Here is a 27897-nt window from a genome sequence, read left to right as displayed (position 1 = left end):
CAGCTCCAGTCTTTCCATGATTGAGTACATTGGTTCAGCTTCTTGCCTTTACTTGTGTGATTGGTACATTTTGAGTTCATTTTCAGTTTTTCAACAGTCTTGAAGTGAAATCATCACTTCTTCTTCTTGGCTTCTAATCATTTGTCCTCTGATCTTCTTTCCTCTTCTTGCCGTTTTTTTTTTTTTTGCCTGCCTGCCAGCTTCTAAACCTTTTGGGACCTAGTTGGTTATATAAAGCCATCGAGGTTCCTGTCCCGGCCAAGGTAAACCTGCCTCTAGCATGTAGCGCATGCTACACTTTTGTATTTTGACACCTCGGACATTGTTTCTTGGATAAGTCTTTTCTTTCTCATCTATAAAACATCCATAAAAATGCCATTCTTAACGCTAAGAGCTGCTTAACAAGAGGAAACATGAAGTCATTCCAGGAATCACAAGTTATAACCTAAGCCTGTCTGGTATTTTAAGGATGGAAATCAAACCATTAAATTTAGACCTGTTTAAACTTAACATTTAGTGGTCTTCCAGCGTCTATAGTTATCTTTCACTTTGGCAAATGTCAGTGATCGTCTTTCATTTGGGATCCCATCCAGAGTATATTATCCCCAACTTGGCACTACCTGTCAACACTTTGGCTAAGACGATGTCTGCACAAGCATGGGTATTTTTAAAAATGTATGTTGGAGGCTTTAGTCCACAGCGTACTCAGTTTTAGGTTACTGAAAAATGTTCTTTTGGAAAAAAAAAACATGTGAATGGCTTTCAGCAATCTTCCGGATTTGTTCTGATTTGATCTTATTTATACATTATTTTGTTAACTAGTAAGAAGTGAGTGAGTGAGTGAGTGAGTGAGTGAGTGAGTGAGTGAGTGAGTTAGTTAGTTAGTTAGTTAGTTACTTAGTTAGTTACTTAGTTAGTTAATTCACATGAGTCATTCTCCTGGATTTGTCCAGCCAGACAGTCAGTATTTTGGTCTGTCCATTACATCGTAGAACCATGCAAGAACAACAGAGATGTGGTCAATCGATCAAGAATGCCTAAAAATTTCATTACAGCTCAAGATCAAAGTGTGCATTTACGAATTTTCTTTGCTTTATTTGTTTGCTCACTGTCTGCTTGAATTAGGAGCCACCAGATCCAGTGGAGGGAGCTACTGTATGTGTGGCAATTGGCACCCACTTACGTGTTGGTTTCTGACTTGTGTAACTATCTCATTCACTAACGCGTTAACAGCTATATTTTTTTGTATGTGTAATGATTGACGGGTAGGCTAATCAGTGCCTGCACAAAGACAGAGATGTTGTCTATAATGATTGGCATTTAACTTGGCCAATGATGGCAACAGTGAGCAAACAATGACTGTATCGAGTAGGGCTGTTAGCGACTAGGTGGGGACTCGAATTGGGATTCGAATGGGCATGGAAAAGCAATCACCGAATGAGAATCAAAATCAGAACTAATCTTACAATATAATATCATTTCCTTTATTCCGAGGAGCTGCAAGTGCTGCCGAACTGTACTAACTTAAAAAATACAAAATATTACACGTTTAGCTTTTGTATATGCTAGATGCCATTTTGACTCAGGGATACTGATGGCCTGACTTTGGTGCAGGGAGCATGAGATCAATTCCCACTCAGTGATATTGTCAATATATGCCTTGCTACTGACTGGTGACCAGTTCAAGGTGTAGTCTGCCTTTCACCCAATATTAGCTGGCATGGGCTCCGCCACTCCCGTGACCTTTGTGACGGCTTCAACAATGGATGGACCTTGCTATGCAATTTGTGGACATCTGCACAGTTGTACGATAGTGTAGTTCCTGCAGTTGAGCATTGATCACGGATGCAAATAGCCATAGACATCTCTACTGAGATGATGATCTGTGCAGGAGGAGGCATCAAATAGCCGCACAAGAAGCTGCAAGGATGTTCATGGCTGATGACAGCTGCTGCAGAATGAATGAGAGAAGGTTGCGGCAGGGTGGTTTCCCATGATGCCAAGTGTCTGATGCTCAGAAATATGTTCTCTTCAGGAGCACTTACAGGTGGAGTGATTCCCGAGTACTATTTAGGCAGACTTATATTATAAACAGCTAGGCGCCATCAAGGAAGGCATAATAATTGTGGTGCCCCACTAGCCTGAGAAAAATTTCCATACCAAAATACCTAGAACTCTCTGTGGCTCCCTGGTTAGCCTGAAATACACCTCAAAATGCTCTTCCTAGGATTGGAAAACCCAAGAACAGGTTTTAACTCAAAGATGCTGTTGTGAAATTGATAAAGGAAATTCCCATTTGTTTTACAATGACAAATACAGATTGCCAAGTTGTGGTACAGTCATCGGGGAAAGCCTTCCGACTTGTTTCGTGGCTCTTGCATCCCCATTTCCAAATATGGGATGACCGCACCCCCATTGATGTTGTCGTTGCACGGTCCTTTCACACTTACCATGTGCAGTGTGAAAAGGCTCTTACACATTTTTAGGGCATTATCCTGGATTCTACTTTGGGCTGTGGTCCGGCAAGGGTTCCCCCTTAAATCAAACCATTTTAAACTAAAAAGATTTTTTTCCCCCCGCAGGTAAATGTGGTAGCCAAACTGGGACTGCATCATCTCTGTCCGATTTAATAAATTGTGATGCTGAAGTCATTCAATGCTGCCAACATGAATACCAAATGGAGATTTAGAGTCCAACTCCGAGACCTTGTATTCAGTCTTTACATTTATAAGTCATCTAAGAACCTCGGGTTACAAGAGAACTGTGAGTCACAGCACATCGAAAAAAGTATACCGACTGATGTAATGAATGATATTGAAAAAAATGTCAAGGGAAAGGCAATATCTGGTCACAGTACAGCCACAAAAAATATATATATATTTGGAATAGTGGTTAGTGTGTCTGCCTCACAATTGAGAAGTTCTGGGTTCAAATCTTGGCTCTCGGCAGCTTGTGTTAAATTTACATTTCCATTTTCTTGTTCTCCCGCATTTTCTGCAGGTAGTTGTGCTTTCTCCCACATTGAAAAAAAAACATGCATGTTAGGTTTATTCAGGACTCGTCAAATTGGCCATTGTTGAGCATCTGAGTGTGAAATATAGTTTGTCTCTATAACAATAGATAGATATTAAACAAACAAATATTATTTTTCTTGGCTGAAATTAAGGAGTTATAGCGCCACTTGTGGCTTCCACATGCAGTTTATATCATGTGACTGTGATTTTTCAAAGGGGAGCTCAATCCATGTGGACACAGCTAAATCAACTGCCTTGTGTTCACTCGCCCGGTCCCGCTGAGGAATGATGAAAGTCGATTCTAATTGACCGTCTTCTCACTTAGTTGCTCTTTTGCGCTGCTCGCCGCCCCTCTCTTCAGCCATCAGTCATCCACTTGCCCTTCCCTCACCCAGCAGTCTATCCAGACCAGAGGTGGAACCAAAATGCCCAGTCTGGCATGCATAATCCCCCAATGCTGACCTGAATTCCTCTCTTTTATTTTTTTCTGTCCTCTGCGACAGTGTTCCTGTTAGTGGCACCCACCCACTTTCCATTTCCTCTAGTTCTCCCCTGATGTCCTTTTCTGACAAATAATGTTACTTTTGTCACGTCACTTGGTGTGAATTCGACACATTGCCTGCATGTCACCTGTTTATCAGGATTTCACTTTGTGCAAACACTCCGGTGTACATGCATGTGTGTGTGTGTGTGTGTGTCGAAGTGGAGAGGGTGTTTCCAAGGTTACCGCAGAGCCACTAAATAACTGTGACAGCTGTGGCTGGGGACTCTCGTCAAGCAAAACGATATCGCCATAGATACAGAGTACTAGTCAGCAATAACACTTAATTCCCCTGTGGCATAAACACAAACAAATGGGCATTTGGATGTGAAGCCATAACCACAATTTGTGCGTCCTCCTTTAAGCAGGTCATTGAGTCTGTCATGTCATTTATTATCAAAAGATTTTGAGTGTGTTGGAAACATGAGTCACAACAATGAAACATTTCTCGAGGCCCACTTTTGAGGAATATAAAAAAAAAAACACAATGCAACAAATCTGTAGTGAAATCATGTCCATGTTATTGAGTGGTTAGAGGGAACGGAGTATGCTTAGATTGTAATCTCCACAGTTGTGTGCCCGTGGCCATCTGTGCTCCAGTGATGGCGTGTGTGTTTGTGTGTGCGCCTATTGGCCTGCGTGACGTATGTTCTAAGCCCAGTGCAGGATGGTGCATGCATTCATCTCTCAGTCACCCAAAAGCAGATGTCACCAGGACGATGGGGAGCGACAGATTGTGGTGGCAAGCGACCGGTGGCAGGTTGAAGGTGTCTCCGCCCCACGGTGCCCAACAGATGGAAGCTGAGGTCATTATCTGCTTGCGATCTTGATCCACCTAAAAAAAACAAACAAAAAAAAACACCTTTCCTACGGAATCAAGCAGTACCTGAACATGACACAAAAGAAAAATCACTGAGTTGAGCCAAATTTGTGTTGTACATTAAATATGCACAGAACCTTCTGTCCATACTTTGTGCTGATCCATATTACTCTGCCAACCATAATTAACAAGACCACTAAAAACATGAGGACAACATTGAGACCAGAAGTAAACAGAAATACTGAATACCAGTGGGGGGGAAAAAAGAACACCAAAGATGTTCCTTGAGGTGCATAAGTGCTTCACAGTCAGCTTTTTTTTTTTTTTTCCCTGTACGAAGGTCAGATACACAAGTTTATGACTAACCTACGGTAACATAGTAGTAAAGTCATAAATACAGAACATTTTCTCATGGCAAAACACTTCTCGGCTGTAAATATAAAAGCAAATGACAAAGAGTGCAGTGAACTCCTGTTTATTGCAGGGGATAAGTTTCAGGCTCACCCACAATAGTTGAAAAGCCATCATATAGAAAGACCATACAGTATAAATATCTTTATATCACTCCACCTGCTCTAAACCCATTTCAACCATCAAAACGCACAAAAAAGTACTGGAGTCTCAGGTAGAAAATTAGGCAATGAGCCTCTACTCTAACTAGACCTACTCCCCTAGTGCAATTCTTTTAAACAAACAACAGATTAAAAAAATAGATTTAAAAAGAAACTTCTGAAAGGCTAGAATGGATTAATGGCAGCTTTCGTCATTCTACTGTTGGAAGATTATTTCAGATTTGAGTGTTTTGAGTTACAAGTACAGTCAGTGAACAAATTAAACTCAAATCAAGGCAGGCAAGGAACTTTGGTGTTTGTCAAAGAATAATCACAGTAATTCCAATTAAATGCAATAGCAGAACTCCAGTGGTAGCATAGCTAATACTATGTGCATGTACAATGCATGACATGGTAAAGGACTGTCGAGGACATCTGCCTCACAATTCTAAGGACGTGGGTTCAAATCCTGACCCTGCTTGTGTGGAGTTTGCATGTTCTCCCCTGCTTGGTTTTTCTCTACACACTCCAGTTCCCAAAAGCATTCAGAGTCGGTTAATTGAAGACTCGAAATTGTAAGTATGGTTAGGGTTAGGGTTGCTCGTTTATATGAGCCCATTACTTTCTGTGTGGTTGTTATCAAAAGGGTATGATTGCTGTCTTCACATTTCACAGTCTGTTTGTTGTGCCACTTGATGATTAAAACAAATTACTGCTGTCTTACCTGCCGTACCTTTTTTTGCACTGCTTGACATGCGCACACAGCATTTATCTGTTCCCTGTTGTTAATTGTAGGCCGCCACTTGATTTTCTCTCACAACTAGGAAAAATACAAAAAGAAGAGTAATAAGTGGCCATTCAGAGCAGCTATCCAAGTCATCAACTACACACAAAGTAGGGCAGCCTGGAAGCAAAGTACTGTGTCACAGGCAGCCATTGCTGGTTTACTGCATTGCCCGGATCCTTAGATAATAAGCGCTCCACGCAATATGAAGGACATGAGTAAGTCCCGGTTTACATGCATCTTGTCGTGTCCTTTTTGTGTGTGCTCTGCCGAAGACAGCTGTCAGTAACAGAGGGCCTTTCTGACTCTCTCACAATGCTGCATTTAGTAGCTACCTTGCAAGCCAGGGGGCTTAGCGCTTATCCCTGCAGGCTACAGTAGCCTGAATGGAACAAATATTACTTTGTATGTGTGTGTGTGCGGGCACGCGCGCGTCTGTTTGTGTGTGTGTGTGTGTGTGTGTGTGTGCGTGTGTCGGTTGTCTCCAAGCAGATACATGCTCCACATGCTTGATTTGCATTATTGAGGGCAGTGTTTGCGTAAGAGTGTTATGTTTGGAGCCATGGTGATGGTTTGAATTCACAGTTATTCTTGTTTGTGTGTTTGTTTTTTTAAAGCTGCGTTTTAGCTTCATATGGGCACAACGTCTCCTGCTCAGTGAACATGCTAGAGGTGTTGGCTCTTTTACAACCTCTTGCACACATGTGCCACACAGATGTGCATGAAGGGCCCCCTCTCCGGGGCGTTGCCGTCTGCCCATAAGCGTCATTTTATTGAGCTACCGAAGTGATCAAAGGTTGTGGTGGTTGCTTTCTGAGTGTTTGTTTTTCTAGTGTTTGTCTTGGGTGAACGGACAGTTAGTTTGGCAATGGCGGCGATACAGCAATGCCCAAAGGGTTGACTTATGCAGAAACAGAATAACTAGTTTGTGCAGTGCACTGTTTGACCATATTAAAGATGTGAATTTTTGCCAAACAAGAAGAGACTGTTGTGTCTTTGCATGCGAGCTTTGTAATCATAAAAGAACATCTTTTAAAGGTAGTTTTTAACACTTTGAGGTCAAACACACGCCATTCGGGGACATTTATTTATCTCTCGAAATAGGAAAAAAAGGGGCTCCTCAATTTACATTTTGAGGTTATAAACTGTACGTGACGTAAGAGCACATCATTGTCATATGGCACAAGATGATACACCGGATGCTTTCATTTGTTTTACAGTCATGGCCCAGAAGTAGTTTGCATACAAATACCTGAATTGGGACTTTACTGCTGCATTATCATAAATTAGAGATTAAATAGAGCATAATCCCAGTTGGGTACAAATTTGACACCGTAGCAATGGAACTTTGTCGTTTCATGAGGATTTCATGTGATCAGTTCCAGGCGAAGCATAGCTTATAGTTTGAGGTTATTCAGGTGTAGAAATAGGTTTGCCCCTGTTAATAATACTGTTAAAAAAAGACATTTAACCTTGAAAAATGACAGCCGAGACCTCATGCACATGCCAGATGGTATGAAATAAGAACGTTGATGTTAAATTTAGAGCGATAAGCGACTTGGAAAATGGATGGATGGATATTGGAATCATGGTAAGCAGGTATATCAAAAGTCAAAAGGTTAACGAGATCTTACGGGTTCGAATATCAGCTCGGGCACTGCTGTGTGGAGTTTGTGTGGTCTTACGTGCTTGCGTAGGTTTTCTCTGGGTACTCCTTCAATATTCTGAAAAAATGCATAATAGGGTCACAGGACTCCAGATTGTCTGTTAGTGTGAATATAAGTGTGGGAATTCTCGTTTTTCTATGTGTCCTGCAATCGAAGGTGACCACTCCAGGGTATTCCCCGCCTCTCCTCCAAAATCAGCAGGGATCATTTCTGACTCTTCCCTGATCCTAATGAAGACAAATGAGGGATTGACGTTAAATTTGAGAAACAGTTAGCAAAAATACTTCAGGTGATGTGTCACCAAAAAAGCCAAAGAAAAGAGAATGTCATGTGAAATTTCTAAATTATGAAGGGGCGGTATCAAATTCAGGCGATATTATAACTGTGAGGAAAAATATTGTGGTTTCATGAAATCAGGGAATTGGAATTACAGCTCTAAAACGTATTATTTAAAAGATTTTTTGTTATAAACATTTTCCATTGAATATGGTCTATAGGTACACAAGAACACACAAAAAAAAAACAGTTGCATTTTTTGAAGTAATATCAAAATGTAGTCCAACAGTAAACGCATTTTATATCTGTTAATCTATAAATTCAGCACATCATAAAAGTCTGGTTTACTGTCAGAAAAGTAGAAGCGTTTTGTAACCATGAATACTGAGTATTTCATCTTCGACAAAAGGAATATTAAAAACATGTTGCTTTAGCTATATTAAAGAAGAAAGAGGTTGTTTACAAGGTCACCTTTTGATTTAAGTAATAGACAACACTGTTGGAAATGTAGTATATACAATATTACAACTACACAAAAAAAGAAAATATAATCAGGCAATGTTTTTTTTAAATCACTCACCTGCACCTGGCTGAGTTCTTTTTAAAAAATACCGTATGTCCATCTTTTGAAAAGCAGACTTGTGCAAACAGTGTTTTATAAGGTGTCCTGTCGTAAACTAGCTTTTAACTAGATTCAGCACATGTAGTATTTGCAATGAATGAATGAATGCAGTATGATACTGCCAGTTTTTTTTTAAACTGAAAATAAACACCCACACTGCAAATACTCAAAATGTTACAAAAAACAATACTCATTACCTTCCTTTTAGACAAATTTCACTTGTTTCATACAAACTTTTACATGAAATAAGTAGACAAAAAGTTTGCCAGGGCAAGAAGGTGTTGAACAATCAATCCATTTGCCCCTTATCCTCACTAAGTTCACAGGAGTGCTGTAGCACGTCCCAGCTATCTTTGACCGTTTTTTTAATACTACACTGGCATTTTTCAAATCTTTTTTTTTTTTTTTTTTAGAAATTCTTTAGGTGATGTCTGATTTTAATTACTTTTGACAAGAAATAAAATATTTTGTTGAGAATTGGAGTTTTTCCAGGGTATGTCATTTTTCTGTAGCCATATTCTTAAAAAACAAAACACAATGTACATTTGAAGAAAATTCCATGTTATTTTCTTCTACGTCAAAAGTTTCCATACACAAAATGTACTATGCCTTCAAAGAATAGGAGGAAGATGATGATGAGGTCATGGCTTTGGTAGCTTCTTATAGGTTAACTGAGTTAATTAACGCCACACCTGGGGATTTATTTGAGGCCATACTATCAAACACTGCTTCCTTCTTTGAAATCGTGGGAAAATCAAAAGAAATTGCCCAGGTAACCAGAGAGAGACTCGTGGAGCTCCACAAGTCAGAATCATCCTTGGGTGCAATTTCCAGATGCTTGAGGGTGCCACGTTCATCTGTTCAAACAATTATACACAAGCAGAACCGTCAAGGGAATGTCCAGTCATCACACCACTCAGGAAGGGCATGGGCTTTGTGTCCCAGAGATGAATGTGTTTTTGTCCAAAATGTCCAAATCAACTCCAGAACAAACTCTAATGCCCTTGTGAGGATGCTGGATGAAGCTGGTAAGAAATTGTCATTATTGTTTGTCAAAATTCCTGCACCTACTTGGGCTAAAAGGCTACACACCAAGATTGAAGGCCTTACTCTGAAAGAAACAAAAATGACAGATTGCAAATTGCAAAAAGAGATTAAGACCTTACTTTCTGGAGACATGTTCTGTGGTCTGATGAAAATAGAGGTATTTGGCCGGAATGACAAACATTACATCTGTAGGAAAATGGGGAAAGCGTGTAGACCTGAAAACTCCATACAGCTGCAAAGCATAGAGGAGGCAGCATCATGTTGTGGGGCTGTTTTCCTACAGCAGGGACTGGAGCTCTTCATAAAATAGACTGCATCATTACATGAAAATATAAAGGCAACATCTCAAGAGATCAGCGAGGAAGCTAAAACTTGGGTGCCAATGGGTCTTCCAAATGGACAATAACCCCAAAGCATACTCCCAACATGGTTGAAAAGCGGTTTGAGGATAAAGTCAATGTCTTTGAGAGGCCACCACAAAGCGCTGATCTGAATCTCATTGAAAATTTGTGGGCAGAGCTGAAAAGGTGTATGTGAGCAAGGCAACCGACAAACCCGACTTAGTTACATCAGTTCTGTCAGGAGGAATGGGCCACAATTCCAACAGAGTACAGTCAGACGCCCGTGGAAGGTTACTCAAAACGTTTGACCCAAGTCATGCACTTCAAAGGAAGTGCTACTTGATACTCTGGAAATTTATGTAAACATTTGACCTTGAAGAAAATATTAAACTTTCAAAGAAATTCTCTCATTATTGTGGCATTCAACAAAATTAACTAATTTTGGTGACCTTGAATGACCGAAAACAAGAGGCTTAGTCTGAGTTGACTTCAGATAACGTGGCAAAAAAAAAAAAAAAAAGTGATCTTGTACAGTGTATGTAAACTTCTGTCTTCAACTGTATGAACATGCCCTATTTTTTGCACAAGATACCTCATGGTAACATTTTATTTCATATACCCTGGGCAAAAACACTTTGTAATTCAATTAGCTACCGATAGCTCCAAGGTCCTAATTAGCTTATTAGCTAATAGCTCCACAGTACACACGATTACAAAGCTCTGTTGAGTCAGAGCCAAAACGTAACAAAAAGCAAACCGAGGTTTCGAAGTATTGCTGTGTGGTGTTTCATAGACTGTGCCTGGGTTGTAAATCAAGCATGGTCCTTAGGGTAAACACAGCTCACAAGTGTCTGGGGAGTATTGGAGCCTATCTTCAGGTAAGCTACACCCTGAACTGGTTGCCATTCAATTGCGGGGGATACAGTTCTAAGGACTGGGGTTCAAATCATTCATCGAATCAGATCAAGGTTCCACCAACCTGAAAAATGTCAAATTTCTGACTCAACATGTCAACATACTCTATGTAATATGAAAATAAGCTGTGGTACTTCCACCCATGCAGTCATGTTTTTTTACTGATATTTTAATAGAACTTTTTTGGAAGAATTGGGCTTTGAGCTTGGGCTTGTTTTTACCAGAATACCAGATATTCATTCATATTAGTAGTAATTTCCAACATTTCCCTCAATTCCTCAATGAATAACAATGAATCTGAATGTCACAAAGCAGACAGCTGCACAGTTTTATCTATGACAGTGTATTAATCTAAACTCTATGCTCTGAGTCCCGTTCCACTTCTGAGTTTATCCTCAAGTGCACCAACTAGGCAATCATTTCTTGACCTGAATACCATCAGCAGATGTTTTGTCTGTGAGCAGCCAATGAGGACCTCACAAGGGATTTTTAAACCTATTCAAAATAAATCTAAACTCTGAACAAAGGCTAACCAGCACCAATGATTATGGAATAAAGACCAATTTGTATTGAATAGATGAACTGTCTTTACTTTTCCTGTAAAGTTAAATTTTACTGCACATCAATCTAATCTCACAGATGTGCCTCTTTGCTCTAGTTTCTGAACAATATGGGTGCGCACAATGTAGTTAATTACACGCTAGCATAACAAAAACAAAACTGAGGTGTTGCTTTTTCCCCCATGTACATTTATCATTGACATATGTAGTAATTTTAGCCTTAAAATGAGAATGCTTCTAAGAGAACAGACCTCTAGCATGATCTTCTTCTTCTTTCCCTTTCGGCTTGTCCCGTGTGGGGTCGCCACAGTGTGTCATCTTTTTCCATCTAAGCCCATCACGTGCATCTTCCTCTCTAACATCCACAGTCTTCATGTCCTCCCTCACCACATCCATCAACCTTTTCTTTGGTCTTCCTCTCCCTCTTTTGCCTTACAACTACCCCCTCAGCACCCTTCTACCAATATACTCACTCTCTCGCCTCTGCAAATGTCCAAACCATCGAAGTCTGCTCTCTCTAACCTTATCTCCAAAGCATCCAATTTTGGCTGTTCCTCTAATTAGCTAATTTCTAATACTTTCCAACCTGCTCACTCCGAGCGAGAACCTCAACATCTTCATTTCTCCCACCTCCAGTTCTGCTTCTTGTTGTCTCTGCAGTGCCACCATCTCTAATCCGTACATCATGGCCGGCCTCACCACTGTTTTGTAAACTTTGCCCTTCATCCTAGCAGAGACTCTTCTGTCACATAACACACCAGACACCTTCCGCCACCTGTTCCAACTTGCTTGGACCCGTTTCTTCACTCACCATTGCTCTATATTGTTGACCCCAAGTATTTGAAGTCGTCCACCCTTGCTATCTCTTCTCCCTGGAGCTTCATTCTTCCTCTTCCACCCCACTCATTCACACATACATTGTGTTTTACTTCCGCTAAGCTTCATTCCTCTCCTTTCCAGTGCATGCTTCCATCTTTCTAATTGTTCCTTCACCTGCTCGCTGCTTTCACAGCATATCACAATATCATCTGCAAACAGGATGCACCATGTTTTTATCCCGAGAATTTAGAAAAAGTTCTCTTTGATCAAAATAAAAGATAAAGAATCGCGAGACAATTGAAATCCTGTAAAGTGAATTCAAGGATTTGATTATAATTATTCAGAGGGTTCGATGCTTGGTTTTGCATATTTATGAATGAAATGTCTGACCGATGTCCACAGAGTTTGGGTATCTCTCTGCTCAAAATTAGGTTCGACCAGGGATCTACCTATTGTGCCAGGACTTAGATGTGGTCTGAGACGGACTTTCAGACCACATGACTGACTTTCAGCCATCAAATTCTCACTCCGCTGGGGACATCTCAAAGCAAAAAGAAAAAAAAAAATCTTGCTGCAGTGGAATGCCCATCTTTGTGCAAAAAACAGCATACGCCAGCATTTGAGCCTCTCCACAGATGCACGATCTCCAAAAATAGAGCCCAATATGACTGGAGGTCCGCTTGCCTTCACACTAATTGTGGCACAGGCATTGGAAACATGGCCAACACAATCACTCCCCGCCCTGCACAAAAAACTTTGCAGAACATTTGCTGATAACGCTGGGTAGATTTTTGGTGCCTACACTGCAGCTCACATTTTCATAAATAGTCAACTAACAAAAGATGTCATTGTTTTCCCAGGGACTCCAAAGACTCCAAAATTCAGGCCATTAAAAATCCATTTTCCATAATAAATCACTTTTTAAACATGTGAAAAGAGTGAATGGATTATAGATCTTAACAGGATAAAGGAGGAAAAGTTGTCATCCATATCCCCAAATTTCCTTTTGACCCCTAGGTAATAAAATGTATAACATTTTTGGATACAGAGTTTTTGTTGTAATGAGTATATAGTTGATAGACACATGATTGACATTTTGCGCATTGGAAATGCAATTTTTTATTTTTAAGATCTTATGATGTAAAAAAAATGTTTACTAGAGGAGGAAAGGTACCAGAAGGTATTTATCGCATTGTTTCAGTTATGATACAGTAGGGCTAAACAAATGTCAAATAATATCATGTCTGTCCCTGTTTGAACATGACACTGTTTCCAAGTAGTCAACTGCATAAAGGAAAGACCAATTAAATGTTTTTTTTTTAACTGGCTATATCAGATTTATATTTGAGTATTCAGATGTATTTTATTCCAGGATGCTTGTGCCTCATGCCAATTTTTTTTTTTTTAAATAAAAAGGAGTGCCTCCTTTACTTCCGCAGAGGCAGGTTTTTTAATACCACTCATTGATTGTTGCAGTATTGGTACATTAATGCAATGATATCATATTGTGAATTCCTCTGCTATTCCCACACATTGGAAACATTAGAAAAATACCCAACTAAAAAAGCAATACCAACTGCATCCCAATTGTAAGGCGGCGGTTTCAGGTAAAAAGAAGTTCTTAAATTAACCAACACGAGTGAAAATTTGTAATGTTAATAAGATAACACGATCCACAGATTGTCAAGGTGCCTTTGACTTTTATTCTCAATGCCACTGCCCAGACAGGGATTTCCCATATCAGCCATAAGTAATTAAATTAAGGTGGAGACTGTTTGGTGACCGGACGGAAGCTCAAACATTGTAATAATTCCAGACTATGAGGCACACTGCATTCTGTGGTGAGCCTGCATGTGTCCTCCACAGCGCGTGCACCCACAAACACACACACAAAACCAACTGAGCATCTCTGAGAAATTTATTAGCATTTTTTTAAGTGGCTCTTATAGCTTTTTAGCGAGTAATCTTTGGGACTTGGAGCTCCCAATCCTCCATTTACATGTGAAAACCTCCCTGGGCTTTGGATGCAAGGAACCCAATTTGGAATGACAAAGCTCAGCCAGACACAGCTGATCCACAAAAGAGGGGCTGGTTAAGTTCTTCCTCCCAGTCACCAGCTGCTCCACTGACCCATAGAACTCCCATTCAACACAGCACACAGAGGTGCTGCCACATGTGCCCCATCTGAGCAGCTCTACTCTCATCACTCTCATTTGCTATCATTGATTACGTTATCAGGACGCTCATTTAGGAACACTGTGTTCTATTCCCTTTTTATTCACTCAATTTGCTACTTGATTGTCTGACAGTAAAAGGCAAGATTTTCCAAATGTTTTCCGCTCAAAAACCAAATTACAAATAAACTGAGTCGAAAAAATATCGCTGTGATGTAGTGGTTATAACATCTGCCTTACAGTACTAAGTTTTAACTTGCATGTTCTTCCTGAGATTCCATTGATTTTCAGCAGGTACTCGTGCCTCCTCCCACATTCCCAAAAACATTTGTGTAAGGTTAATTGTACTCTCTAAATTGCCCATAGATGTGAAAGTTAGTTTGAATAAAGTGTCCTGTGTTTCAGTAGAGACCAAGCCAAGGTTTTATTAAATGGAATAGGCTCCATCTCACCCACGACTCTAATGAAGATTACCCAATTGTAGATGGAGGGACAGTTCCAGCATTCGGGCAGCCAGGGTCTCACACCATATGGGAGATGTAAACCGCTACTTGTTGCTCATTGGTTGAGGAAATTTGTCATTTTAGTGAGATAAGGCTATTAATTACAAGAATAAATAGAGAAGTACAAGATCAGTTAGTTCACCCTGCTGATGTGCCTTAGTTCTGGATGTTGCAGTATTATTACCCTCCATGGTCTCCATTTTGCTGCAGCGCTTTGTTTTTCTTCCTGTTCTTTTGTCCTTGTGAATGAAATAAGACTTCCAGAAAAGTAAGAGCTCGTTCTCCATTGTTAATTTTTATTAGTGAATCTTGTTCTAACTCGTGAGTTCAATGCAGTGCGGTTTTCACTATTTCCTTGCGATACTACAGTATTTCAAAGTGGAAAGTCGAGGTAAATAGATCGGACTCCTCAGTGGAAATGTGGTTTTGAACTTGTAATTTTAGCAATATGATACAGGGGGACTTAGGTTTATGACAGTAATGACATACAGCGTTTGGAGGTTTTGGGGTTGTGAACTAAGAGCAATGAACTAGTTTGTACAGAAATTTAATAACGCAGTCATGTGACACAAGAAGACACGCTCAGCTACAAACTTACGGTTTTTGATTGTTGAGTATTTAAGACTGAAATGAAATGTTTTTCGTACAAAGATACTGTGTTAGCACAGGTTAGTAATGGAGTATGGTACGTGCCAGGTTGCATAAAAAATCGGGTTATATTGCCACCATAGAAATGGAATTTCATTGTAAACCTCTTGTATTATATTATTATTACAACTAGAATCTCCATATCAAAGTTGCATTGTAACGTACAGACATTTACTGAGGCAAAACTGTTAAAAGTGATAATAGGTAACAGGCTACTTCCTTGTTGATAGAGGATAACGAAGTGACCAGCAGTGACATCATTCTCTGGATGGTTGCAGTGATGCCACACACTGAAAATTAATTCCTCTATACTGTAGGCACCTTGATCCAGATCCTGACCAGAAGATCATGGTAATTATAATTTTGGAATAGAGGCTGTAAAGGATCACCAAATCATTATATTCTTTTTATTTGCACATTACACAACAACATCTTCACTTCATTGGAATTGGGGTGTGTAGTTTTGTAAAATGCTGTATAACAGAACAGGTTGCACAACACTCCAACCCATTCACAGTTTTGTCTTTTAAGCAATTATGTAAACTCCAGATCATAGAGACCTTCCCTTTCATGCATTTTGTTCATTCCATTCAGCAAGACAAGGTGAATAGTGCCGTCATTGAATTCTTCTAATATCAGCAGGTGCAGCATCTGCCACATGAATTTGTGCTCTGTTTGTGGCTGGCTCGTTACACAAAGTGGTTAAGGTCCGTGTCACCTCCCTGCATTATGCACTGGAATGACAGGACCCGGGCCGGGACTTTGTTTTGTAAATCACACCCATTGTGTTTTTCTTGGATTTTTTGGGGCCATCATTTCCAAAGGAACTGACACAATTTCAATACCAGCTAGTGTCTAAGAGTGCACCTTTCTGTTTGTTGTAAGACAACCATAAGGCCTAAGCCCAGATGGTCAGGTACGGCTGACTCCTTGTTGATGCAAGGAAGAGGATGACATAAGTAGATTTAAACTGGTGAAAACGGGGACGCGTTTCATTAGCATCACCGGTGGCAGCTCTATATATGGAGCACAAGCCCACAGAAACAGACGTGCAGGGATGAAAATAGCCTTTAATAGCTCCGTTTGGGGAGCTTTATTCCATCCCACTCTGCTGCCACAAGGATAGTGACAGACGGCGCATACTCCACTGAGAGCAGCTCCATTCACCCAATCACCGTGTTCCCTCGGGCCCTGAGGAAAGAAGGGGAGTGTGGGAAAAAGGAGGTGTGGTGGAACAATGGAGGTGGGTAATGGTAGGGTGAACAGAAAGAAGGGTTACAAGGATAAGCTCCAAACTGAGTTGTTCGATAGATTTTTCAGGAATTATGTAACGAAATAGTTCAGCTGCTGTACCATATATCTTTGTGTGATCATTCATGCAAGACCATTTTGTACATGCTAACTACAACCATTAAAAAAGTGCTTGGAGATTCTGATATTCCACTGGAAGTTTCTGAGACCTGATATCAAAATGTTACAGTCATTCATAACAGAAAACATGGCTGAAAGCTACAATAAGTTATTTGTTAATATCTGCTTTTGTATATATCATTTAGCCCTCGGCAGTCCTACACAGAGAATGTTTTCTTTTTGGCGCACTTGATAACTTTTAAATCATATTTTACAGAAACTTTTATGCAAAGAGTATTCAGTGATACAGTACCAACATACCAACAAATGTGCTACCGAAGGTCGAGAGGGTTGGTGTTATTTTGACTTTGCTGCAGCCTTTGACTCTTTTGCCCAAGGTTCAACAAGAAAGATCATGGAAGCTAACTGCAGCCCTCCCAATGTACTCCGACTCATCTAGCCATATGACTCTAGTGTTGGTCAAGGCTGTAAATTGTTTTCCACCCTGTCCATCTATATTGTACACTTGCTAATGTGCCCTTGGGGTGCGCATCTTCACTCTCTGGCATATGCACACAACATCTCCTTCCTGGTGAATGAATGCCATCCAGTTTGTAATTGAGAGAGTTTGATGTACCACACTTGCTGAGGGCCTGTACATCAATACTGCATAGACTAGGGGCTTGTCGCCTCTAGGACTGAATGACCTGCACTGCTACTGTGATGCCATATTACTGGGAAACATCAAATCTTTCAAGTGCCTTCTCGCCTTCTGTTTCGTGGAGAATGGACAAGGCGCCTTGCTAGATTGGCCCGCCACAAGATCTCCTTGAGCACAAAGGGAATGATCAAGCAAACCATGATCTGCACCACTGTGTTGTATAGATTTGAGAAATAGCTGCTGAGAAAAGATGATCTGAGCAAATAAGAAGCTTGTCATTGACTGCTTCCTGTCCATTATTTTCTGACACCATTTTGACCATATCGCGACAACAACCTTTTGGCAGCATTCCCAAATTCCTGCTCTATCTCCTATTGTCCTTCAACATCGCCTCCAGTAGTTTGGGCACATTCCTTGCATAGCAGAATTGATGCAAGACAAAAACACCCATGCACATAAAATAAATGCAAAAGAAGGAGCTGTCACCTTATCATGGTGGAGGGGTTTATGTTCCAATGATCCTGGGACCTAAGTTGGTGTGTCACGTGGGTCACCAACATCCCCCTCTGGAGCCAGGCCTGAAGGTGGGTTTTGAAGGTCAGTGTCTGTGTGCTTCCTCAATCCGTGATCTCCAAATGTCAGTAGAATGGTTTTCAGCCTAGCCTGGGAATGAGATCCTGCCCCAAGTGGAGGAGTTCAAGTATCTTGGAGTCTTGCTCATGAGTGTGGGAAGAACGGAATGAGAGATCGACAGGCAGATCGGTGCTGCACCTGCCGTAATGCAGACTTCGTATCGGTCCGTTGTGGTGAAGAAGGAGCTAAGCCGAAAGGTAAAGCTTTCAGTTTGCCCGTCAAACTTGTTTCCTACCCTCACCTATGGTCATGAGCTGTTGGTTTTGACAGTAAGAACAAGCTCTTTAATACAAGTGGCCAAAATGAGTTTTATCCACAGAGTGTCTGGGCTGAGGATGCCTCGTGGAGTCCTGGCTGGTGATGTGTCCTGGGCATGTCCCATTGGGAAGGGACCCCGAGGATGACCCAGAGAGAGACTATGTTTCATGGCTGGCCTTGGAACGCCTCGGGATACCCCCAAACGAGCTGGATGAAGTGGCCGAGAACATATTTGAGATTGGGCAATGATGATGGTGAAATTAAATTAATTGAAACACATAATGATTTTAGCTAATTGTTTTCCCAGAATGGGAGTGCTGAAAGAGGAGGATACTCTTCATGTGGCACAAGTGCAAGCAGGTATCAAGTCCAGGTGGAGTTGGAGGACAGAACAAAAAAAAAGCAAAGAAATGAGGCAAATTTAATCTTAAATTTGTACCTCAACATGTACTTGAGTAGTTTTTTTGCATGAATATTTTTTGTTTGGAGATTTTTTTTGCCTTATTTTACTCTTCAGTCAGTAAGATTGCTCAGTTTATGTTTGAATTAGAAAAAAAAATCTCAGTGGAGTCCCTGGGGGATTCCCAAAGAGATAAAAAAAAAGAACTTTTTCATGCCTTTCGTGTTGGCATGTGTGGTTTTTAACATGGCACTACAGTGGAACCTTGATTTAACAGAACCCGATTAAATATCGGGTGAAATGGACCATCTGGACAGTTAATGTGTCCAAATGTAGTTTCCAGTTGTCACTGAAACTGGCGTTGATAAAGTCTGTATCTTGTCACGTGTTACATTAACCATGCGGAAAACCTTTAGAGTAAATTTGATTGAAATCATTTGTCCATGTTCCAGAAATGATTCAGAGATAGTTCAGAATCAGGATCAAATGATCTGAATTAACAGAACATCAATCAAATATATTATTATTAATATGATTACCATAGCCATACAACTGCTACTTTTCCAGACTACTGTAAATTTCACCAATATCCTTTTTTGTGTTCCAAAAATGCTATGGATTACAATTCAAGAGCGAGATTGAAATCGGGCTCGGATAACAGGCTCATACACATTAAAGTATTACTATCATCTGCAACATTACAAGTGGTAGTTACTCGTATAATGAAGACTTATTTGGTGCTTCTAATCTCAACAAGCAAGCCTATATTGAAAGGCATAGGATTCAGAAGGGTACTTTGTACACATTTACTTATGATAGCAATTTCATCCAGAGGTATCCTAAACTGGAAGAACAGTCACAGTCAATTCCTTTGCTGCTGCTGCTGCTGCAGATGTGTTGGGGGTTGGGAAGTATGGAAGGATAGAGGGACTGTGGGTGGTATTAACCCAATCCCCTCATATTGGGTGCACATTACCCCTAGAGAGTATCCAAGAAACAGGAGGCCCAGCTGTCCTTAACAATGGCTCTCCCCCTCACCAGCCACCACTCAAAGAGTGTGTGTGTGTGCGGGGGTGGGGGGTTCATTGTGGGTCCTCAAGAGCTGCTTCTAGGGGAACTAGCCAGGACATGCTCTCATTCAACACAGACATGTCTATCACTGTTTAGGACAAGCTAGTGTGCAGCATCTTGAAAGTGTATGCTTTATTCACATCACGTGGCTATGGCAAGCTTCTGATGCTGACGATCCATATTTTGCAGATAACCTTCAGATAGGAGTAGTATAAATGTACACTTCAAGAAACGTGTGAAAAATAGTAGGTCAGCATGAAAACTTCGACTCAGAACAATTACAACACTAAAAACAAAACATACTTGATACTTTTAGAAATTATTGCTCATGCTAAATATTAGGGTTAGGACAAAATAACAACAGCAAAAGCAATTATTATCTTACTATCAATGCATTAGTGGCAAATATGATGGATGTTAACTGTACTTCACGATGATTTCGGCCCTATGTGAATTTGTATTACTGCTAATATTGCAAAATTTTGTGAACATTGTGTGTAAACAGCCAACCGTAGCTATCATTCCATCTTCTACCAGTTTTCTGGGTCGGGTCGCGGGTGCAGTAGCTTTAGCAGGGATGCCCAGACTTCCCATTCCCCAGCTGATTCATCCAGCTCCTCTGGGGGATCCCGACGTGTTCCGAGGCCAGCCAAGAGACGTAGACTCTCCAGGGTGTCTTGGGTCGTCCGTGGCATCGCTTTCTGGTGGCGGTGCCTGGAACACCTCATCAGGGAGGGATCTGGGAGGCATCTGACTTAAGATGCCCCAGCCACCTAACCTGGCTCCTCGCACTGCGGAGGAGCTGTGGCTCTCCTCTCAGCCCCTCCCGGATGACAGAATCATTGAAAAAGGGCAGTCTTGGTGGAATCCAACCCTCACTGGAAACGAGTCTGACTTACTGCAGGCAATGGACCAAACTCCTGAGACCATTCATACAGGGACCGAACAGCCTGTATCAAAGGGTTTACGACCCTATACTCCAAAATTACTCCCCACACGACTCCCCGGGGGACACAGTCAAACACCTTCTCCAAGTCCACAAAACACATAGACTTGTAGGGCAAATTTCCATGTACCCTTAAGGGCCCTGCTGAGGGTGAAGAGTTGGTCCACGTTTCCACAGCCAGGATGAAAACCATACTGCTGCTACTGAATCTGAGATTCGACTTCCCATCAGACCCTCCTATCCAGCACCCCTGAATAGACCTTACCAGAGAAGCTGAGTCCAAATCCGGGTCACACTGCAGCTGTAGGTGCTGAACAATTTATTCTTAAATTCAGTTTAGACCACCTGGCTGCTGAAAAAAAAAACATTAAATACACGATGTTTAGTGTGGATAAGTTAGTCTCTAGATTTTCATTGTCATCACCAAAATACTGTATGCCAATAATATTGTCGTGTTTTCTGATTTTACTACCCCTACCAAATGTTCTAATTAAAAAACAGATTTGGCATTTAATGTGTTTCGTTATTTTTCTCTTAAATCTGTGGAAAGCCAGGTAGTATTCAAATTTTTAGAAACAACTGTCTTTTCATGTTTTAAAATGTGTGACAAGAAATCTACTTGACCCTAATAAGTGCAAGCTAAATAAGATTAAATTCACGGTGCTTTCATAACACATTACTTGTAACATTACCTTGTCTTCATATGGAAAAATTTAAAGCATTTTTTTTTCAATTACTATTGCTGGCTCGGTAAATGAATGAGAGTGCAGACTTGAATGAGAGAATAATGAAAAGAAATTTACAGAAATTTTGTGGCAGTGGACTGCTTATGTGCGTTTGCCTTTGATGTAAGCCAACGTCTTGGAATCATTTGAGCTGGGGCAAGTGTTGTTATAAGTCTTTGTGTCGCAGGCTTTGCTTTTCTTTTGTTCAAGTACAATGTGCAAAGCCTTGGAGGTGAACAAAAGCAACTGCTAAAACTAGCTATTCAATGTAAATCCTCATGCAACAGTGGAGTGAGAACAGCTAACATTTTGTCTTGTATCAGGTGACAGATATATCGTTTTATAGCCTGATTGCTTTTATTCATTCGTGTTGGTTGAAAAGTTGAGAGTTTAACTCCTACCTGTCAATTCTTTACTGCATATTGGAGCTAATCAAGATAATTATTAGATTATTTTTCCCCTGACAGAGTATTAGTTCAATCACAGATTACATGTTTACACCAACCATGGTTATGAAAGGAGCTATTTGCCCAGACAAAAAAAGACTAACTGATATGATGGACTACTGATTATGTTAGCTTCCTCCCAACATAGGTTAATATCAATCACATCTTAATGGAGTGCTTTTGTTTGGCTTGCTTAGATAATACATACGTTTGTGAATTATTTTTATTTATAGAACTCATTTCAAGAGGTTAACCAAAACCCCAACCACCAGGGTCCTTACAGGGAAATTTCGGCTGACTTCTGTGATGACAAACCCTATGGCAAAGCAGGAGCCAGGCAGTAGGGACAGATGGCGCCCAGTAGTTGAGCGCTGCCGGAGCACCGAGAGGTGGGGGCCCCAGGTCGAGGGACGCCAGGGCAGGCCTGACGAATCTTTCGAACAAATATTTTTAGGGAAACTGATTTGCGTGATTGAATACACTCAAAAGAACTGCCGCGTTCATCACTAGCACAAGTCAAAAAAAGTCGCAGAGCTCATCTCTTGTGATTGGCCCGTTTTAGTCACATGCTGTGATGACTTCCAGTTCCTCCCTGGTCCACATACCACTTGAGCTGCCCCATTCTCAATCGATTTTGCAGCATAATTAAATGTATCATCTGGTCATTCAGGTTCACTTGTTCAAGCAAATACATTTCCACGCTCACCATTGTTGTTGCTTTGTTCCTTACTATGGGAAGAAAAGTAAAAATGCCTACCATAAATGACAAAAATATGCCGAGAAAATGCCTTGCTGTCTCATTTTAGCCAATACAAGTCATAGCGACACCTCTGATTTGGAGCAGAACTGCAGCACATTTTCAAAGCTCCGTGCATGAGTTGCACTTGACTCCCAAGTCTTTGCCCTAAATTCCCAAGTCTAGATGGGCAAGTCCCGAGTAACGTTGCAAGTCCTAGACTTTCAAGTCCTTTTGAGTCATTTTGCCCCAAAAAATTATATCTTAATATCTATGTATTATATAATACAGTTTTATATATAATATATGTATAATCAAGTATAAAGGTAAAATTTATTTTTGGTTGGGTAAAGAGCAATTATGAATACGCAAGACAAAATGAGGCATTTCCCATAAAAATAAACAACCAATTGGTTTCCTCTTTCAGATAATGAACAGTATTTCTCTGAAATTCATATTGTGCAAAAAGCAGGAAACTGCATTTTCTTGTCTAGAAACATTTCTGGTGAGGCAATTTCAAACACATATAAATAGAACTAAGCTTAAACTCAGCATTTCTTGTGAGTGTAGAAAAATGATTAAAGTGAACACAAGTTTGTCATGCTGTTATAAAGATACAATCCAAATATGGTTTCTTAGAACACTAAGGACACTAAAAATCTAACACGCCCCCCCAAAAAAAAGACACAAAAAAGAATGTAGTTTCATGTTAAATAGATGCTAGCTGTGTTATGATCTATTGGTAAACAAAGTGAATGAAAAAGTACAGTACACCAAGAGCACTACAGACTGAAGAAGTCCAGGTAGGACACGACAGGCCCGCAGTTTAAGTAGTTGCATGATGCCTCGCAATACTAGCTGATGCTAACGGGGGGGGGGGACAAAAAAAAACCCCATATATATATATATATATAGGTCAAGCTGCGTGATTCCCACAACGCAATGTGGATTTTAATGGTTTTTTATTGGCACTAATTACAGTCTTTATTATGTTGAAAGGCATCTTCCTTTCTTTGTATGTTAACAGTGGTTCTTGGAACATATACCTTATTTATGGCACATTTATTGTTGATCAAAGTAATTTTTTTTAGTGAAACTTTATGTCGTGGGACAAAGAACAATGCCCAATAGGGTGTTAAACATCCATCCATTCATTTTCTTTGTCTTCACGAGGGTCTCGGGGAGCGCTGGAGCCTATCCCAGCTGTCAACGGGCAGGAGGCGGGGTACACCCTGAACTGGTTGCCAGCCAATCGCAGTGCACATACAGACGAACAACCATTTGCTCTCACAATCACGCCTATGGGCAATTTAGAGTGTCCAATTAATGTTGCATTTTTTGGGATGTGGGAGGAAACCAGAGTGCCCATAGGAAACCCACGCAGGCACGGGGAGAACATGCAAACTCCACACAGGCGGTCCGGGATTGAACCTGGGACCTCAGAACTGTGAGGCCAACGCTTTCCAATTGAACCACCATGCCACCCATTATGTTATCACTTATTATATTTTCCTGGGCTAAAACCGCATGTTGTCACAATTCGAGTTGCACGTCTTTTAATATATTGTCATGTCGAGTCAGAAGTCATTAAATTCATGACTTGAGTCTGACTCGATTCCAAGTCATGTGACTCGAATCTCCACCTCTGCAAGCTAGCACTTAAAACAACACTGCTATTATGATCTTTAGCTCATGAGCCACCAAGACTCACCAAAAGCTTCCATAATACCATCCCATTGTGATGTTTCACTACTAATATTACATTGCTTTGACCAGAACCATTTGTTTCTTTTAGTTTTATATATATCATGTTGTAAGTCAATGTTTAGAGCATCCACAATGACTAAAAGCAATGACTTAAGCTTGCATTAAGAACACACAGACTGTATCGCGCTATTGAGACCATAAGCTACTAAAGTTACACTGCTATGAACTTGAGAGTGTTCCTCTTTCACCTTGTTTTGCTGGAATGCAAGTTTTAAAGCATTGACATTGCACCAAAGCTACTACCTAAGCTTGCAAAAGGGATAAAAAAAACAGCTATATTTCATTCTATCACATCAGTGAGCTTCTAACATCACATTGCTTTGAACGTTAAAGTTGCTTGTTTACTTGCAATATTTTCTTTTAAAATGCCACTTTTTTGTGCTGCCTGAAGAAACAAACGAAAAAAAAAAAAAACAACCTGACAAGTTGTGACAGTTAGCTTCTAGTATAAGCCTTTCTTCAGCGATTGTTGTTTGGTCTAAAATATGATGTTGAGAACATTATGACTAATTAGTTTTACGTTTCCCCATGTGGTACCTCTAACACATTGTGGAAAAGGCTGCTGTTTACTTGCAAATACTTGTTGATTGGCACCTGCTTTCCATATTCATAAATATATTTTTTTCCCTCATAATCACCGCTGCGAGCTGTCAATCTTTATTGCGCGCTGGCTACTGATTGTTGAGGATGATGATGCCGTGATGAATAAGTGTGCGTGTTTGAGTTTGTCGGTGGGAGATTGAGAGACATATGGCTGAGACAAAGAGAGCCAAACATTGTTGTGTGATGGTGTTTTGTGTAGGTGAGTGTCCCTCAGGTATTAACCCCGCCCCCTCCCGCCAGCAATGTCTTTTATTCTGTGCAGCACAAACAGGCAAAAGTCCACTGGGGAAAGCAGCATTCTGTCAGTTCTGAGGCTTACGTTGAAGGCTGCCCCTCCCCCCAGCAACACAACAACGATTCTCTCTCTCTCTCTCTCTCTCTCTCTCTCTCTCTCTCTCTCTCTCACATAAACACACATTCATGCAAGCTACACATATGCTTGAGGGCATATGACATGCACAGACACACAGACATATACACAGGAGGCCGCCTTTTTCTCCTTCACACACTCAATTGTCCTCTATGCCCTCCCTCTGTTTATTCATGGCGACCCCGGTGCTGATACGATCTAATTCAATCTCAATTACATCAGCCAACTCCCTATCCTCTTTACCAACAAATGTTTTCCTTCGTTCCCCCTCTGTCTGCTAGAATATGCGCTGTGGCTTTAATGATAACAGAAATAATAATAATTCGTATTTTAATAACATGGTCAACCCTTCCCCAACTTAGCTGTCAATGCTAAAGATTTAACTATCGGGTGAAAAATGGCAAATTTTCAGAATTTCAAAAATATTAAGAAAATGTTATTTTCTCGTGGCCAATCATTTTGATTGAGGGACATTGGCGAAACTGCGTATGTCGAATTAGAGGGAGTGGTCGGGTTAAGACGGTCTCAAGCTAAGACGTTTCTACTTTACAACATTAGTCCCCGTCCGGCATTTTGTCTGGCTAATGCTTGTCCATGTTTGTGCGCTGGGTGTATCTTCGCATTTTTCGCCCTCCTTTTTAGACATATTCGCCCCAAAGAAGAAAGCTGTGTCTTTTAGCAATGCTTCTGCAGCCAAAAGAAAATCCATGACCATGGAAACTAAGCTCAAGATGATAAAAAGATTGGAGAAAGGAGAGACACCAACACGATCAAGGCTCCTGTCGGTCGACCGTGGTGACAATTGTTAAAGACAAAACCTGTATTTTAGTGCATGTGAAGGGTTCCGCTACTATGTCGGAATCAATGATCACAAAACAAGGTTCTTTGATACTTGTTGAGATGGAGAGGGTTCGAGACCAGGTTCCTTCACAATAGGTAAGCACAGGCTCCCCTTCTTCTTCTCCATCCACCTCTCAGCAGTAGTTCTAAGTACGTCATCTTGTTTATTTCAATGTATTTGTTTTTTTATACAAAGTATTTTGATGTAAATTCTGCCTTTAATGGTTGAATCAGACTCAAGTCGAAATTCGAGTTAAGTTGCTACTGTAGGAACGGATCTCAGTCGTAGACCGAGGACTCCCTTTACTACATAGAATTAGTCTAAGTGTAAGGACTGGCAACTATTCGCAACTTGTAAGAATACCAATTACGATTTTCCTACAAGCCATTTTATTGCATTTTTGACTCACTGATACAGTACATAGATTGCAAACAATTATGGGGTGGGCAGATCCCAAAAATACATACAGGACACATATGCTTGCAAAACAAAAGCAATTCCAAGAAGGCCTTGGTACCGCCTGGTGCTCAGGCCCTAATAATTGTGAGATGGCGGGAAATACAACAAATACCAACATGATTGTCTTGTATTATAACCCGAACAAACACACAAAAAACAATGTGGATTTAGGACAAAGCGAGAGCATGCAGAGAGTGGGAAATTAGGCAGTTTCATTCAGTTGCATCAGCGCTCGAGCATGGGTTGTTACACCAAATAATAAGGTGGTCGTGCGTTAAACTTGCAAATTGTGATGTAACAGGAGAAAAAAAAAGATGCCCAAGAGATATGATTTAGTGCCTTTTGCTACATATTACTAGGTGTGTTCGCCTCTAATTACACACTACTGCCTTTCCTGAAGCCAGAAAGCAAAAAAAAAAAAAAAAAGCCTGTACCTATCCTATCTTCCCCTTGGCAGGTGAGCCATAAAATGAAGAATTGGTATCCGACTGAATTGTAAATCATTCATACTGATTCGATTTATTTGAATGTCCCATCGCATGCGGCTTTTTAGCAACTACCTTGTCTCTTTAATGACATGCAGGTGACTTGCTCAAACAGCGTTTTCACATTGACCAATGTGTTCTTTTAGAAGGAATGCTTTGAAGATGTTCATCATTATTTTCTACATAAAAAAGGTGCCTTGATCCAGTTTAAGCACATCTCTGCTGGCTTTTATCATGATTTCTCATCTCTGTTCTTTGCTCTTCGGTCAAATGCTTCTCTTTGTGTTTTTCCGCTTTTGTTTTTTTTGTGCAGCACTTAATCGGCAAACCCCCAGAGGATTGTCCCCACTGATGCGCAATACTAAAACTAACCCTTTTAATGACTTCAACAATTTGCCAAGGCCATGTCAGGGGCTTTCAATCCTGCCGCACTAATTTCGTGTTACAACACACTGTCGGGACAATTATTTAATACAGTGGAACCTCTAAGGTTGAACATAATCGATTCTGGGTAAATTGAATTTAGTTATTTGTTAGAATTTATCAAACATGTCTGTAACACTTCATACAGATTTTAAGGTTATTTATAAACATCAGCTGTAACGTGTCATGTGATGTCACACTAACAGTTACTGGTCCGCTTATAATTACGGCTCATTGGACCTGCTTTCATGGTCCATGTTTGGTTCTTATTAGGCTCAGTAAGACCTCTTATCTCATCGGCCTGGAGACTAGTTGGCAACATGTTGGCAATTTGAGTCTCTGCTAGTTGCAGCGATGTCTCTTTGACATCTCCTGGAGACTTGCCAGGTAGTTGCAGTGAAATCGAACATGCTCAATTTCATTGGGGAGCTTTTGGCAACT

At 40.6% G+C, this 27897-nt stretch overlaps 2 long non-coding RNA genes across 2 annotated transcripts in view; both read right to left on the bottom strand.

Annotated features, from left to right (window-relative positions):
* Positions 1-2739: 2739 nt before the first annotated feature.
* LOC133501339 (uncharacterized) lies at positions 2740-10475 on the bottom strand. The gene is made up of 3 exons (XR_009795157.1): positions 7345-10475; positions 5651-5746; positions 2740-4390 (listed from the first exon to the last, which is right to left on the bottom strand). It is a non-coding gene; the product is annotated as an uncharacterized LOC133501339 (long non-coding RNA).
* Positions 10476-15053: 4578 nt separating this feature from the next.
* LOC133501340 (uncharacterized) overlaps positions 15054-27897 on the bottom strand; it is a 52281-nt gene continuing 39437 nt past the window's right edge. The window contains exon 3 of the long non-coding RNA XR_009795158.1: positions 15054-16473. This is a non-coding gene — a long non-coding RNA (uncharacterized LOC133501340). The remainder of the gene's footprint in view (positions 16474-27897) is intronic.

Source organism: Syngnathoides biaculeatus, chromosome 5 (genome assembly GCF_019802595.1).
Source record: "Syngnathoides biaculeatus isolate LvHL_M chromosome 5, ASM1980259v1, whole genome shotgun sequence".
Lineage (NCBI taxonomy): Eukaryota > Metazoa > Chordata > Actinopteri > Syngnathiformes > Syngnathidae > Syngnathoides > Syngnathoides biaculeatus.
The sequence above is the reverse complement of the archived record's forward strand: the minus strand, read 5'-3'. Positions and strand labels throughout refer to the sequence as shown.